Here is a 17,246-nt window from a genome sequence, read left to right as displayed (position 1 = left end):
CTGACTATCCTTGATTAATCCCTGCCTCTCCAAATGGATATTAATCCTCTCCCTCAGAATTTTTTCCAAGAGTTTCCCTACCACTGATTTGAGCCAGCACATAGCAAGTCCTACAAGAGAAGAGGTGGTAGAACAAAGAACAGCACAGCACAGGAACAGGCCATTCAGCCCTCCAAGCCTGCGCCGATCTTGATGCCTGCCTAAACAAAAACCTTCTGCACTTCCGGGGTCCGTATCCCTCTATTCCCATCCTATTCATGTATTTGTCAAGATGCCTCTTAAACGTCTCCATGGTATCTGCTTCCACCACCTCCCCCGGCAACAAGTTCCAGGCACTCACCACCCTCTGTGTAAAGAACTTGCCTCGCACATCCCCTCTAAACTTTGCCCCTCTCACCTTAAACCTATGTCCCCTAGTAAACGACTCTCCTTCCCACCTGCATTAGACCTTCCAAAATGCATTACCTCACATTTGTCTGGATTAAACTCCATCTGCCATTTCTCCACCCAAGTCTCCAACCGATCTATATCCTGCTGGATCCTCTGACAATCCTCATCACTGTCCGCAACTCCAACAGCCTTTGTGTCGTCCACAAACTTACGAATCAGACCAGCCACATTTTCCTCCAAATCATTTATATATACTACAAGGTCCCAGCACTTATCCCTGCAGAACACCACTAGTCACATCCCTCCATTCAGAAAAGCACCCTTCCACTGCTACCATCTGTCTTCTATGACCGAGCCAGTTCTGTATCCATCTTGCCAGCTCCCCTCTGATCCCATGTGACTTCACCTTTTGTATCAGTCTGCCATGAGGGGCCTTGTCAAAGGCTTTACTGAAGCCCATAGAGATAATATCCACTGCCGTTCCTTCATCAATCATTTTCGTCACTTCCTCAAAAAACTCAATCAAATTAGTGAGACACGACCTCCCCTTCACAAAACCATGCTGCCTCTTGCAAATAAGTCCATTTGTTTCCAAATGGGAGTAAATCCTGTCCCGAAGAATCCTCTCTAATAATTTCCCTACCACTGACGTAAGGCTCACCGGCCTATAATTTCCTGGATTATCTTTGCTACCCTTCTTAAACAAAGGAACAACATTGGCTATTCTCCAGTCCCCTGGGACCTCACCTGTAGCCAATGAGGATGCAAAGATTTCTGTCAAGGCCCCAGCAATTTCTTCCCTTGCCTCCCTCAGTATTCTGGGGTAGATCCCATCAGGCCCTGGGGATTTATCTACCTTAAAGCTTTGCAATACACCTAACACCTCCTCCTTTTTGATAATGAGATGACTGAGACTATCTATACTCCCTTCCCTAGGCTCATCATCCACCAAGTCCTTCTCCTTGATGAATACTGATGCAAAGTACTCATTTAGTACCTCGCCCATTTCCTCTGGCTCCACACATAGATTCCCTTCTCTGTCCTTGAGTGGGCCAACCGTTTCCCTGGTTACCCTCTTGCTCTTTATATACGTATAAAAAGCCTTGGGATTTTCCTTAATCCTGTTTGCCAATGACTTCTCATAACCCCTTTTAGTCCTCCTGACTCCTTGCTTAAGTTCCTTCCTACTGTCTTTATATTCCTCAAGGGATTCGTCTGTTCCTAGCCTTCCAGCCCTTACGAATGCTTCCTTTTTCTTTTTGACGAGGCTCACAATATCCCGCATTATCCAAGGTTCCCGAAACTTGCCAAACTTAACCTTCTTCCTCACAGGAACATGCTGATCCTAGATTCTAATCAACTGACGTTTGAAAGACTCCCACATGTCAGATGTTGATTTACCCTCAAACAGCCGCCCCCAATCTAAATTCTTCAGTTCCTGCCGAATATTGTTATAATTAGCCTTCCCCAATTTAGCACCTTCACCTGAGGACTACTCTTATCCTTATCCACAAGTACCTTAAAACTTATGGAATTATGGTCACTGTTCCCGAAATGCTCCCCTACTGAAACTTCGACCATCTGGCCGGGCTCATTCCCCAATACTAGGTCCAGTACGGCCCCATCCCTAGTTGGACTATTTACGTATTGTTTCAAGAAGCCCTCCTGGATGCTCCTTATAATGAATTAATAAATGATACTTACGCCACCACCTGATGTCGCGCTGTGATCTTCATCCTGGCGGCCGTCACTCCCGCGCCTTCGGATCCTCGTCCAGGGAAATAAGGCACCACACTGGTGGGGAGGGGGGAGGATTTAAGTTTATCAGTGCGGGAGTGGGGGGAAATGGGGTCAAAGTAACATCATGGGTGGAGGGGATGGTGGGAAGGGTTGGAGTTTAACGTTTATGCAGTTTGTGGGGAGAAGGTCAGATGGACAAGGTAACTCTTTTGGGGGGGAGGGGGCAAATAATGAACTTAATTGTTATTGGGAGGTGGCAGAGAAGTAGAAGAAATGTTTTTATTTATTTGTATTTTCCTTATCTTTAAATATTTAAATCTTCTGGGAGGGCTGACAGCCCTTTAAAAAGGGCGTCAGCACCTGCGCACAGGCAGATGACGTCATTGCCGGGGACGAACAGCCCTCCCTCTCCATGTGATCAGGGTGGGGCGGACTGCCTGGCTATTTAAGTGAACTACCACACGCAAGATTGCAGTGGCTCTGGGACGCAGGCCCACCAAGCTTTTTGCCAACGTCGGCGGCAGGCACAGAAGATTCAGCCCATTATGTGTGGCAAAGTGTGCAAACTGTCTTTACAAAGCAATAATCTATTTTAACGTAATGTGTGTCCACGCTAATTTCAATATTTTAATAAGCTCTACCTCACATTCTGCATTTAGGTGTTGGCTTAAATAAAATCCAAGTTTGTCTAATCACCAGATGCTGATGTTGCCAGTCCACATTCAGCCTGTACAGCTGTATTAACAGCATGATCTGGGATCTTGCCCAGATCAGGAATTGCAATATGAATGATGCTAAGTAGTCTCTTTAGTAAAGTAACAGTGGGTTATAATTCTCATCTTTTGCTTCAGCTTTGATATGTAGACTGTTCTGATTAAAATTTGCAAACTGGGCTATTTCAGAAATATTTAGAAAAATGCAAATTTTGTCCCAATGCAAGTGATTTCAATAGCCTTCCCCTCTTCAACCAACACAGCATATGTACAGAATGGGCCATTTGCTATTGTCCATTCTGTTTGTGTGCAATTCTGTGCTGGCAATAACATTGCAAAACTTTTCTACACTTTATACTAAGTATACAGTTTTCACAAAAATTATCAAAGACAAAAATTATGTCTCCCCATGGTTTCGTTTATTGGCTTCTGGAATTTGTAGTTGGAACTGGTTTCTTAAAAATAAAATTGCATTGTGTGCTAGTTTTATTTAGCTAAAATAAATGGTAGTCTTATGACTACCGGTAAGTATCTGCTGTGCTAATAGTTTTAGGAGGTTTGCATTTGAGGCATTAATTTGCTGGAAGTCTACATAACAGTTTTATTGTCAAACGCCTGCTTCCCATTTTCTTTTATGCAAGTTTCTTTTCCTTATTTTGTGGATGGGAGAGGGGTCTTTTGTCTGTTTGTTGTCACTTTGGATTACAGAAACATTTACAGATTGGGTTGTATCACTGGGGGAGACTTTTAACTGCTGGCTCCCTGTTCTTGCCTCAAAAATGAGCAGATGGCAATTGACTGTCTAGTGGGGAGCTTGAACTCATTTTTCCACCAGAACCAACTTTCAGGCAGCCCTTCAAATCAGTGCCCAATACTCTTCCCCACACCAGGTCTGGAGCTGTTTAGTTCTGCAAATCAGGGCCGGAATTTTACAGCCCGCTAATGAGTGGGCTGGTGGCAGTCAGGGGGGGGCATAAAATTGAGTGGGGCGGGGCCATTCCCGACGCCTTCCCACCCCTACTGCAACTTTATGTGGGGCAGCAGCGGCGAAAAATGGCCCACCCGCCCTAGGCCAATCGAGGCCCTTAAGTGGCCAATTAACTGCCACTTATGGGCCTCCTCCCACCATCCTGGATATTTTAACTGCGGCGGGCAGACAGCAAAGGCCCCAAGAACACCGCCAGGCTGGGGTGGGTTGTCTCTCCAGATCGGGCACCCTGTGCCCCATAGAGGAACGCCCCCAAAGCCCCAAACACCCCCACTGCACAACAATTTCCCTCCCCCCCCCCCCCCCCACCCCGACAGCTCCATTAGAGGTGGAAGTTCTGCCAAGGCCAATTAGGGGCTGGAGAGCAAAAAACCCCGTCCTGTCTCTGCAGGCCCGGCGGAGGCAGGCTTGCCACTGACTTTTCGGCCGGAGGGCCGCCCAACGTAAAATTGCAGCCCATGGTTCTATGCCTGTAGTAGGACCCTGATTGCAAGTTTCAATGAGAAATGGGTAGACCATGCTTGTCCCATTTGTCCAGGCATTGAGAGGTCCAACTGGTGATCATTAAATGGACTATTAGAGGCCTCTTTGAAAAGGTAAACAGAATGCTCCTCCAGTCCCCAGAAAAATCTGCTGGCTTGCTCGCTCACCCCTCTCGCATTTAGTCCCCACCCATTCACCACCACCCTCCTCCCCACCCCCTGATGGGCAAGACGGTGAGATGCCTTTGGTGTCTGCAGTTCACCAGCAAAATGACCTGGATATTGGGTAGGTGCCCGAAGCAAAGTTCTCCACCATCACATTCAGATTCTGAGGTATGTGAGGTAAAGACCCATTGTAAGCCATTTCTAGTTTAACTGGAGAGGAGCACTGGAAAATCATTTCCACCATCAGCATTTATTTAACAATATTTACATTGAAACTCTTTGTAGTAATGATTGTAGAAGATTTCAGCTTCACAACAGCCTTTACGGTCTCAGGGGTGCAGAACTTCTATGTACATACGAATGACAGCCTGTTCTTTCTGTCAATCCCATAGGAATCCACTCAATCTTTGTTAAAGTTGGAAGATGATTTTACCAGTCTTTTGGGATATAGTGTGCATCGGGTCAATTGAGAGGCAATTCAACTTCCTTAAAAGTTATTTCCCTTATTCATTTGGTAACTTACCTTGTGCAAAATAATTCTGAGGAATGGGTTTACGTTTAATCTATCCCTTGTATTTGAATAAATAGAGTTTGAGCTCCAAGGAAGACAAATCCCAGATAAATGCTGCAAAGTCCAAAAATAGCTGTAAAATTAACTATTCTGCTAATAAAATCTCTTGTGCCTATTGTTACAAAAGTGTTTCCTTTTTTTAAAATTTTACTTTTTTGAGGACTTGTGTTTAAACTGAAAAGATTCCATGGATGTGTTTTTTTTTACCAAGTTCACTGAAAGGACATGAGATGTTGTTTGAAAGCCACCTGTGCTGGAAATCACGTGCTTTGGGCTCAGTAAACAACAGAACTCTTTGTGGCCTGAGGATAAATGGTTACAGAGAAGCCACATGTCAAGGTTTATGGAGGAAAGGAGGTCTTCTCTCTGTTCTGGGTTTGGATATTATTTACAGTGTATTGTTTCAGTAGGGATGTGAACTGTTTGAAGACAGTTGGTGTTTTCCTGCCAAGGTAAAAAGACACCACCCAGCTCACCTCCTTCTCTACCCTCTTTGAAGAAATTCTGCAAAAATCCAGTGTAGGAGAGCTAAAATCCCTGGTTCTGCATAGCTCCTGTGAAGCTGGAAAAAAACCCTGCAATTCAAGTATGTGCTAGCGGAAAACCCTGATTCCACATTTCTCCTAGAAAGTCTGCTAGAATAATCCTCGACATCTCTAGAACGGACTGCTTCTGAAATGATCCCTGTGACCCGTCTCCGCATAAGCGGACGCCAGCCCCTCAAAAAAAGGGACAACAGACCCTTCCATATCTTCTCTTTGTTTGATCAAGAATTAACAAGTATTTGGCCAAGGTAATTTTTTTTGTCTTTATTTTTGTAACAGACCTCTGCAGAGAGAATTTCTGTATTTTTTTTCCCATTGTATGTGTCAGCAGACGTGGTCTCTTCAGACTACTAGAAAAGATCGGACGTCCACCAAAGCTACTAAGTATCATCACCTCATTCCATGACAATATGAAAGGCACAATTCAACATGGTGGCTCCTCATCAGACCCTTTTCCTATCCTGAGTGGCGTGAAACAGGGCTGTGTTCTCGCACCCACACTTTTGGGGATTTTCTTCTCCCTGCTGCTTTCACATGCGTTCAAGTCCTCTGAAGAAGGAATTTTCCTCCACACAAGGTCAGGGGGCAGGTTGTTCAACATTGCCCGTCTTAGAGCGAAGTCCAAAGTACGGAAAGTCCTCATCAGGGAACTCCTCTTTGCTGACGATGCTGCTTTAACATCTCACACTGAAGAGTGCCTGCAGAGTCTCATCGACAGGTTTGCGGCTGCCTGCAATGAATTTGGCCTAACCATCAGCCTCAAGAAAACGAACATCATGGGGCAGGACGTCAGAAATGCTCCATCCATCAATATTGGCGACCACGCTCTGGAATTGGTTCAAGAGTTCACCTACCTAGGCTCAACTATCACCAGTAATCTGTCCCTAGATGCAGAAATCAACAAGCGCATGGGAAAGGCTTCCACTGCTATGTCCAGACTGGCCAAGAGAGTGTGGGAAAATGGCGCATTGACACGGAACACAAAAGTGCGAGTGTATCAAGCCTGTGTCCTCAGTACCTTGCTCTATGGCAGCGAGGCCTGGACAACGTATGTCAGCCAAGAGCAACGTCTCAATTCATTCCATCTTCGCTGCCTCCGGAAAATACTTGGCATCAGGTGGCAGGACCGTATCCCCATCACAGAAGTCCTTGAGGTGGCCAACATCCCCAGCTTATACACACTACTGAGTCAGCGGCGCTTGAGATGGCTTGGCCATGTGAGCCACATGGAAGATGGCAGGATCCCCAAAGGCACATTGTACAGCGAGCTCGCCACTGGTATCAGACCCACCGGCCGTCCATGTCTCCGCTTTAAAGACGTCTGCAAACGCGACATGAAGTCCTGCGACATTGATCACAAGTCGTGGGAGTCAGTTGCCAGCGTTCGCCAGAGCCGGCGGGCAGCCATAAAGGCGGGGCTAAAGTGTGGCGAGTCGAAGAGACTTAACAGTTGGCAGGAAAAAAGACAGAGGCGCAAGGGGAGAGCCAACTGTGTAACAGCCCCGACAAACAAATTTTTCTGCAGCACCTGTGGAAGAGCCTGTCACTCTAGAATTGGCCTTTATAGCCGCTCCATGCGCTGCTCCACACACCACTGACCACCTCCAGGCGCTTACCCATTGTCTCGCGAGATAAGGAGGCCAAAGAAGAAGAAGAATTGGCAGATTTTAAAAAGGGAACTTTCATATTTCAGTTTGTGCATTAATCTTTTCTTCATTACTGGTTAAGTCTTGTCTTGTAATAAATTGATAATTTTGTTGTTTATTAAAGAAACCTGGTTGGTGTATTTTATTCTGAGGTATAAAAAAATAGGCTATATGATTGGCTGTATCGGTAACCGGGTAAACATTTAAATATACGTTGTGACCTATGGAGAAGTGGAACTAGAAAAGACTGCACTCCTCTCACCTTGGTCGTAAAACTTTCTAGATCATAATCAGCGAGCTTCTGTTTTGTTATTTTTAAATCTGACAATTTTAATTCTTCCTCATTGGTTCCCATTATGTTTCCTTCTTGCTAACTGGTTATTTTCCACATTCAATGTTCACCAGTCATATTATGCAAAACCTTTCTCCCAATTACAAACCACCAAAAATGAGTGAGATAGAAACAGAAGTGAAAAAGCAGCAGCAGATTACGGGAAGTGAGGGAAGAGATTGCTGCGCCTTTGGCAATGATCTTTGCGTCTTCACTGTCCACTGGAGTAGTAACGGATGATTGGAGGGTGGCAAATGTTGTTCCCTTGTTCAAGAAAGGGAATAGGGATAACCCTGGGAATTATAGACCAGTCAGTCTTACGTCGGTAGTGGGCAAATTATTGGAGAGGATTCTGAGAGACAGGATTTATGATTATTTGGAAAAGCATGGTTTGATTAGAGACAGTCAGCATGGCTTTGTGAGGGGCAGGTCATGCCTCACAAGCCTTATTGAATTCTTTGAAGATGTGACAAAACACATTGATGAAGGAAGAGCAGTGGATGTGGTGTATATGGATTTTAGCAAGGCGTTTGATAAGGTTCCCCATGGTAGGCTCATTCAGAAAGTAAGGAGGCATGGGATTCAGGGAAAGTTGGCTGTCTGGATACAAAATTGGCTGGCCCATAGAAGTCAGAGGGTGGTAGTAGATGGAAAGTATTCAGCATGGAGCTCGGTGACCAGTGGTGTTCCACAAGGATCTGTTCTGGGACCTCTGCTCTTTGTAATTTTTATAAATGACTTGGATGAGGAAGTGGAAGGCTGGGTTAGCAAGTTTGCCGATGACACGAAGGTTGCTGGAGTTGTGGATAGTGTGGAAAGCTGTTGTAGGTTATAACGGGACATTGACAGGATGCAGAGCTGGGCTGAGAAATGGCAGATGGAGTTCAACCTGGAAAAGTGTGAAGTGATTCATTTTGGAAGGTCGAATTTGAATGCGGAATACAGGCTTAAAGACAGGATTCTTGGTAGTGTGGAGGAACAGAGGGATCTTGGGGTCCATGTCCATAGATCGCTCAAAGTTGCCACCCAAGTTGATAGGGTTGTTAAGAAGGCGTATGGTGTGTTGGCTTTCATTAACAGGGGGATTGAGTTTAAGAGCCGCGAGGTTATGCTGCAGCTCTATAAGGCCCTGGTTCGACCACACTTGGAATATTGTGTTCAGTTCTGGTCACCTCATTATAGGAAGGATGTGGAAGCTTTAGAGAGGGTGCAGAGGAGATTTACCAGGATACTGCCTGGACTGGAAGGCATGTCCTACGAAGAAAGATTGAGGGAGCTAGGGCTTTTCTCATTGGAGCGAAGAAGGATGAGAGGTGACTTGATAGAGGGGTACAAGATGATGAGAGGCATAGATAGAGTGGATAGTCAGAGACTTTTTCCAAGGGTGGAAAGGGCTATCACCAGGGGGCATAATTTTAAGGTGATTGGAGGAAGGTTTCGGGGAGATGTCAGAGGTAGGTTCTTTACACAGAGAGTGGTGGGTGCGTGGAATGCACTGCCAGCGGTGGTAGTAGAAGCAGATACATTAGAGGCTATTAAGAGACTCTTGGATAGGTACATGGATGATAGTAGAATGAAGGGTAGGTAGTTAGTTTGATCTTAGAGTAGGTTAAAGGTTCGGCACAACATCGTGGGCCGAAGGGCCTGTACTGTGCTGTACTGTTCTATGTTCTATGTTCAAATTCACAAAACCTCACCGGGCAGGTTGTTCCAGGAAAGGAGCTAATCGCCTGACTGGCCTGCTCACCCAGGTTTGGTTTGAATTGTGTTCACAGAACAGTTTGAAGTCAGACTGCAGCTGAACTTGAAGGAAGACAGCATCTCCCTGACTCTCTCTCTCTCTCTCTTTCTCTCACAAAAAGAAGAAACTGCAATTGGATTTCAAGAAGATAGAAAACTATTGAAACCAGTTTGAAAGTGTGTACTGGGCCACAATGAGATGGTAAGATCGAACTGCAATCAAAGACTTTACATCAAACTCAAAAGACAGTAAATGAACTCCAGCTATTGCTTCAAACCTATCCCCTTGATTCTTTCTCCTTTTCTGTCCCTATCTGCATGTGTGTTCATCACGTATGCATGCTAGCATGGTCGCGTCACATATTTTTAGTAGTTTTAACCGAATTAGAGTTTAAAGGTTAATAAACTTATACCTTTCTTATTTAAATCTAAGAAAACCTGTCTGGTTGATTTCTTTGCCATTACAATTGGAGAGCAGTGAACAAGGATTCACTAAGGGGAAGTTAAAAACATGAGTGTTTTAAAAATTAAACTCCATTATGGTCAAAGCAGGAAAAGGCTGAGAGAGCACCCCTAGACCCCTTTCTCACCTGGTCATAACAACTTCCATTGAAGCCACAGCCCGGAATAGATCAACTCTTAGCACCAGTGAATAATTCATGTCTGTCCAAAGGTTTCACTGTGCCCCTTCAAGGACCCTTGCTTCCCTTCACCACCTCCACTCTTGGCCACTTCGATGCAGTGCCCCAATTATGACGTGAGGGGAGGTGCAGGCAGCCTACTCGCTTGTCTCTGCTTGCAACTGAGATGCATGTGGCAGTCATCCTTGTCATGAAGTGCCAATGGGGGCACCTCCAGAGGCTGCTGCACCAGGATCAATGCAATTGGCAGCCTCCATCATTGGGCCCTGCTGCACAGATGTTCCTCAGTCAGAGGGGCCAAGGAGGTTGATGATGATGATGGTGCCCATGAGGAGTGGCACTCTCATCCTCCTCAGTGACTGTCTCAGCCCTTTCATGGTGCTCCTGAGCGGCGTGAAACAGGGCTGTGTTCTCGCACCTACACTGTTTGGGATCTTCTTCTCACTGCTGGTCTCACATGCGTTTAAGTCTTCAGAAGAAGAAATTTTCCTCCCCACAAGATCAGATGGCAGGTTGTTCAACCTTGCCCCTCTTAGAGCAAAGACCAAAGTACGGAAAGTCCTCATCAGGGAACTCCTCTTTGCCGACGATGCTGCATTAACATCCCACACGGAAGAGTGTCTGCAGAGACTCATTGACAGGAATGCGGCTGCCTGCAATGAATTTGGTCTAACCATCAGCCTCAAGAAAGCGAACATCATGGGACAGGACATCAGAAATCCATCAATATCGATGACCACGCTCTGGAAGTGATTCAAGAGTTCACCTACCTAGGTTTAACTATCGCCAGTAACCTGTCTCTCGATGCAGAAATCAACAAGCGCATGGGAAAGGCATCTGCTGCTTTGTCCAGACTGGCCAAGAGGGCATGGGAAAATGAAGCACTGACACGGAACACAAAAGTCTGAGTGTTTCAAGCCTGTGTCCTCAGTACCTTGCTCTACGACAGCGAGGCCTGGACAACGTATGTCAGCCAAGAGCAACGTCTCAATTCATTCCATCTTCGCTGCCTCCGGAGGATCCTTGGCATCAGGTGGCAGGACCATATCTCCAACACAGATGTCCTTGAGGCGGCCAACATCCCCAGCATATATGCCTGACTGAGCAAACGGTGCTTTAGATGGCTTGGCCATGTGTGCCGCATGGAAGATGGCAGGATCCCCAAGGACGCATTGTACAGCAAGCTCGTCGCTGGTATCAGACCCACCGGCTGTCCACGTCTCCACTTTAAAGACGTCTGCAAACGCGACATGAAGTCTTGCGACATTGACCACAAGTAGTGGGAGTCAGCTGTCAGCGATTGCCAGAGTTGGCGGGCAGCTATAAAGGCGGGGCTAAAGAGAGGCGAGTCGAAGAGACTTAGCAGTTGGCAGGAAAAGAGACAGAAGTGCAAGGTGAGAGCCAACTCTGTAACAGCCCCAACAACCAATTTTATCTGCAGCACCTGTGGAAGAGCCGGTCACTCTTGAATCAGCCTTTATAGCCACTCCAGGCGCTGCTCCACAAAGCACTGACCACCTCTAGGCGCTTACCTCTCATGACAAGGAGGCCAAAGGAGATGGCTGGAGAGGAGCACCAGCTGGGGCACAACTGGTATCCACTCCATGCATCTCTGTGGGCGGCTGCCATGACCCAGAACGCCGAGAAGGCCCCGCCGGATGTTAGTGGCGGCGGCAAGGCCTTCATTAAAATATTCAAAAGAGGGTAATAAGCATGCAAATGAACTTACCTGCCGCCGCTGGCCGTCCCACGCCAATTTTACTGCCACCAGCTGCAACTCGTGCGCCTTCGGAACTCTGTATGGAGTTCGAAGGTGAGGCACTGGTGGGGAGGGGGAGGAGTGAAGTTATCAGGGAAGGAGGGGGGAAACAGGAAAAACCTTTTTCATTGGGTGTGGGGATGGTGGGAAGGGGTTTAGGGTCAAAGAGAATAAAGTTTGAGGGGGAAAGGCCGTTACTGATAATTTTTTGGGGGGGATGGGCCGAAAACCTAACTATTTATGCATTGGGGTGGTGGGAGAGGGGATTGCAGGTTTGGACAAATCTTTATTCAAATTTTCATAGAACTGGCACCTTTAAAAATTAAAATTTCTCTTGAAGGGCTGGAAGTCCTTTAAAAATGACACCGGCGCCTGCACAGTGGCGCCAGACGCCATTACCAGGGATGCGGCAGCTGCGCCCTCAACGTCATCAGGGGTGGCCACTCCACCCCATCTATTTAATAATATAATATCGCGGGAGCTCTGTGGCGGGCCTTCCGTGTCAGAGGGCCGCTGACTTCACAGCACGCCGCTGCGGTGCGCTGATAAAATTCAGCCCAAAGTGTTTCTAATCAACCTGTTAATTTAACAATAATGGCTGCATGCAAAGAACTTATGATATACCACTTTTATTTCTTAACATGCACACCCAGAATATGACAGCGCAATATGAAAGACACATTGTACAGCGAGCTCATCACTGGTATCAGACCTACCGGCCGTCCATGTCTCCGCTTTAAAGACGTCTGCAAACGCGACATGAAGTCCTGTGACATTGATCACATGTCGTGGGAGTCAGTAGCCAGCGATCGCCAGAGCTGGTGGACAGCCATAAAGGCGGGGCTAAAGTGTGGCGAGTCGAAGAGACTTAGCAGCTGGCAGGAAAAAACACAGAAGTGCAAGGGGAGAGCCAACTGTGTAACAGCCCCGACAACCAATTTTTTCTGCAGCACCTGTGGAAGAGTCTGTCACTCTAGAATTGGCCTTTATAGCCACTCCAGGCGCTGTTCCTCAAACCACTGACCACCTCCAGGCGCTTACCCATTGTCTCTCGAGACAAGGAGGCCAAAGAAGAAGAAACTTTCCACTTGTAAATTAAAATGTAAACCTTGTACACTTGCATCTTTAAAGGTGTCCCCTGAAGAATTTCTTCCACTAAAACAAAGTTGCATGGTGCATGTTCGTTTACTTACATGCATGCTGGGTTGCAAGATTGGCACTTGGATGTCACAGTATGTGTTCGCGAGATATTCAATATCTCAATACTACTTACTGCTTGAAGGACATGGTTGCACACAATAGAAAGACTCTTCAATTTTTGAGTGTTTTTGAGGGGTAATTGTTGAAACTGTTGTTGAAGGGAGTACTGGGAAGTGGGAAAGTGGGGAAATGGGTGAAACCAGGAGCTTTCCCCCAAGGTTAATACTATCCATTTGCTAATTCTTCTTCCCATATTCACTCATTCACTCTCATGCCGACATATACTCAAGCGCAACATTGTGGCACACTTTATATTGATGAGCAGGTAGTAGTTGAAGGGGTACAATTTTAACATAAATTCCCCCTCTCTTTCAATAGGTATCACCCCAGTATGGGGGACACTATTCTGCATCACTCACTTCATCGCTTGCGAACACCATCACATATACACCCAACTATTTAGACAGTTTGAGGAGATAGCACTGGGTGAATCAAAGAACCACAGTACAGAAGGAGGCCATTTGGCCTGTCACGCCTGTGATGGCTCTCTGCAAGAGCAACTTCGCTAGTTCCACTCCCCTGCTGTTTCCTCGTAGCCCTGCAATTTTTTTCCCTTCCGATAATTATCCAACTCCCTTTTGAAAGCCACGATTGAATCAGCCTTCACCATATTTACAGGCAGCGCATTCCAGATTCTAATCACTCGCTGTGTAAAAAAGATTTTCCTCATGTCACCTCTGGTTCTTTTGCCAATCACCTTAAATTGATATCCTCTAGTTCTCGATTCTTCTGCCAATGGGAACATTTTCTCCCTATTTATTGGCCCGACCCCTCATGATTTTTAGCACCTCTGTCAATTCTCTTCTCAACGTTCTCTTCTCTAAGGAAACCAGCCCCAGCTTCTTCAAACTATCCACAGAACTGAAGTCTCTCACCCCCAGAACCATTTTCGTTAATCTTTTCTGCATCCTCTCCAATGCCTTAACATCCTTCCTAAAGTGTGGTGCCCAGAATTGGACGCAATATTCCAGTTGAGATTGAACCAGTATTTTATAAAGGTTCACCATAACTTCTTTGCTTTTGTACTCTATTTATAAAGCCCAGGATCCCATATGCTTTATTAAATGCTTTCTCAACCTGCCCTGCCACCTTAAACGATTTGTGCACGTATACCCACAGATCCATCTGCTCCTGCACCCTCTTTAGAATTGTATCCTTTAAATTTCTTGCCTTTCCTCATTCTTCCTACCAAAATGTATCAGTTCACACTTCCCTGCATTAAATTTCATCTGCCACATGCCCACCCATTCTAACAGCCTGTCTATGGCCTCTTGAAGTCGATCACTATCTTCCTCTAATGTCGAAATCTTGTGGGGGCATCTCTTTCGGGAGAGGTTTAGACGCCATCCTTCTTCAGTACGCACGTGATCAAACTGCACCAGTCTGTGTGATAATGCACACGACGGATGATGCCATTGAGTTCCATGTTATCTACTCGTGCTTAAGCTTTTCTTGTATGTGCATGCTGTACTTTCTGGGAGGGTCGATTGACAGAATTGCATCCTCTCTGAGGTGCAGTACAGCATTGCCTTTTAGATTAGAGATACAGCACTGAAACAGGCCCTTCGGCCCACCGAGTCTGTGCCGACCATCAACCACCCATTTATACTAATCCTACACTAATCCCATATTCGTACCACATCCCCACCTGTCCCTATACTTCCCTACCACCGACCTATACTAGGGACAATTTATAATGGCCAATTTACCTATCAACCTGCAAGTCTTTGGCATGTGGGAGGAAACCGGAGCACCCGGAGGAAACCCACGCAGACACAGGGAGAACTTGCAAACTCCACACAGGCAGTACCCAGAATTGAACCCGGGTCCCTGGAGCTGTGAGGCTGCGGTGCTAACCACTGCGCCACTGTGCTGCCCGATCTCTTATGACATCAAACCTGTCCAGGTACATTTGGTGTCATGAAGACCCTCACCTGCCAAGAATGAGGCACATTAATTTCATCAATTGAACATTAATATTAAACTGTTGCTGGAGTGGAGAGATGACTTGTTTAAAGAGATCAGCATGGCCAGCAAAAATTTTGCATTCTAAGAGACAGTCGTCCAGGAAAAGACAATGGGAACTGCTCACTGATTGATTTCTTTGCCTTACAATTGGAAAGCAGCGAACAAGGATTCACTGAGGGGGAGCTAAAAACACGGTGGTTTTAAAATTAAACCCTGTTACGGTTAAACCAAGCAAAGGCTGAGAGGGAACCCCTCGATCCCTTTCTCACCTGGTCGTAACATCGGTCATGAGCTGATTCAATGCAGGTAGCTTTGGTCTCTCCTGCTGTAACGGATACCTTAGTGAGCTCATGGATAGTCACAATGTTGAGGTCCTGACACACTGGTAGTCCTGCCATTGCTGGTCCACTCACATCGACCAGGTAAAATATTTGCGCTTTCGATACTGACTTGCCATAGCTGCATTGCACTGCTAATGTGCCACTGCAAAGGATGGGGACCCATTGTATGCAGATAACTTTGCAGTTGTCGGTTGTATCATTAATTTCCAATGACTCCAGTACATATCTTTGAGTATTCAGTCTAGTAGTCCGAATATAGTATTCGGAGCACTAGGTCCGGTGTCAGTCTTAACCCTGAAAGTGTGTTTGCCAACTTTCTTTGGGCACATGATGTTAATGGTCGCAAAAGCTTCCAGTTGTTGGACTTGTTGTGTCAGGTTCACAATGTAAAATGCCAGCTCGTCTTCTGGCTGAGACTCGCTCCATTGAGTCTTGTCTCAGGTCTGATTCGCTATGGACTTTGTGTACTGGCTTGCATTTATGCAGGTCTCTGGCACTCTCTTTCCTGCTGTTGCCCTGTTGCTGCAACTGTCTTCTGTTGGCTTGTGTCCTGCTGTGACTTCTGGCTGCATCTTTGGAGCCAGATTTCTTGCATAGGCAGGCTCACTATCCTTTTGCACCGCAGGCCTTGCACAGCTCGTGAAATGCAGGACAACTTCATGGTGAGTTGGATAAACCACACTTACCACACAGCTTGCTTGCTCTTTGTGACCTGGTTATCTTACCGATTCTGTTGTCCAGCTACAATGGCTTCGTATTTCCTGCCATCTTTTAGCATCGCATCAATGCTGTGACCTATCTTTTTCCCCAAGAAGTCTTTCTGAAATGCTTCAATGGGTGCTGAGACAATTACCAGCTCCAATAGTCACTCCAACAGCTCAGTTTCTGAAAAATCACATTTGTTGCCCTTACTAAGGCATCTGCTCATGAACTGATCTATTGATTCCTGTGGCTGTTGCCTATAGGACATCAATTCAAGGCGGTGAATTCTAAAATTCACTTTTATCTGGAGCTGATCTTCTAGCACCTTCCATATATTTTCGGAATCTTTTTGGTCCTCTTCAGATAAGCCAGAGGTATTATTTCTGTATAATCCCTCATTTCCAACTGCTATCAGTATTTTTGGAGCTGGCTTCTCAGTTCTACAATCACTTGGTTTGTGAAATATAACTGCATTCTTTGGTTGAAATTTTGAACTCGAATAAGGTATCAATGGCTTTCCAATTCATGCTGGGAAATTTGATATCCATCTTTTTGCTGCTCGTTTGCTTAAAACTTGCTTTAAAACTTGTTCTATGACTTTGTGATGTTTCCCTTTCAGAAACTCTCTGTTATTTAGACTGGCTGCTTTGATGGAGAGGAGCAGGTGTTTTGCAGTGCTGTCTATGTATTTTGCTTGCAGCACATAAGCTGCAGTTCAATTGCTTTTTTTAAAGAGTTTGTTTATGTTCTTCACGCTCGAGTGTTTTAATGTTGTTTTCTTAGCTGTGGCTGCATAAATGGAAACTCTCCTTCATGCTCGAGTGGTTTAATGATTTTTTAAACATTGGCTGCATGAATGGTGACTGCAGTGTTTGGGGTGTTCTCACCCTTTTTGCTATCAGACATCTCCTGTAAATGCAATGACCTTGATCATCCTGAGAAAGGAATTGGGTTTTCCCCATTTTCTTTTCACAGAGCCTTGAGAAAAAAATCAATCTTTTAAGCACTTCAAAGCTTGTCCTTTTAAACCAGTCTCCCTTGACGGTTGGCACTATGACTCACCCGATCACAGGAATTTATTTGCAGCTTATCATTCTGAGCTCTGTCCGCTATAGCTGGAGGTAAGTCCTTTCTTCTTTCCACTTTTTGGGCCAGTATTTCTTTTGAACTTCCTCTCTTTTGGCTGGAGGAAGGGTCATTTTCAAAGCTGTTTTACCTATGGCCATCAATCTTAGATCTTGTGTTTTAACCACAGCTGCCACTG

Source organism: Heterodontus francisci, chromosome 18 (genome assembly GCF_036365525.1).
Source record: "Heterodontus francisci isolate sHetFra1 chromosome 18, sHetFra1.hap1, whole genome shotgun sequence".
Lineage (NCBI taxonomy): Eukaryota > Metazoa > Chordata > Chondrichthyes > Heterodontiformes > Heterodontidae > Heterodontus > Heterodontus francisci.
Note: the sequence above shows the minus strand (reverse complement) of the source record.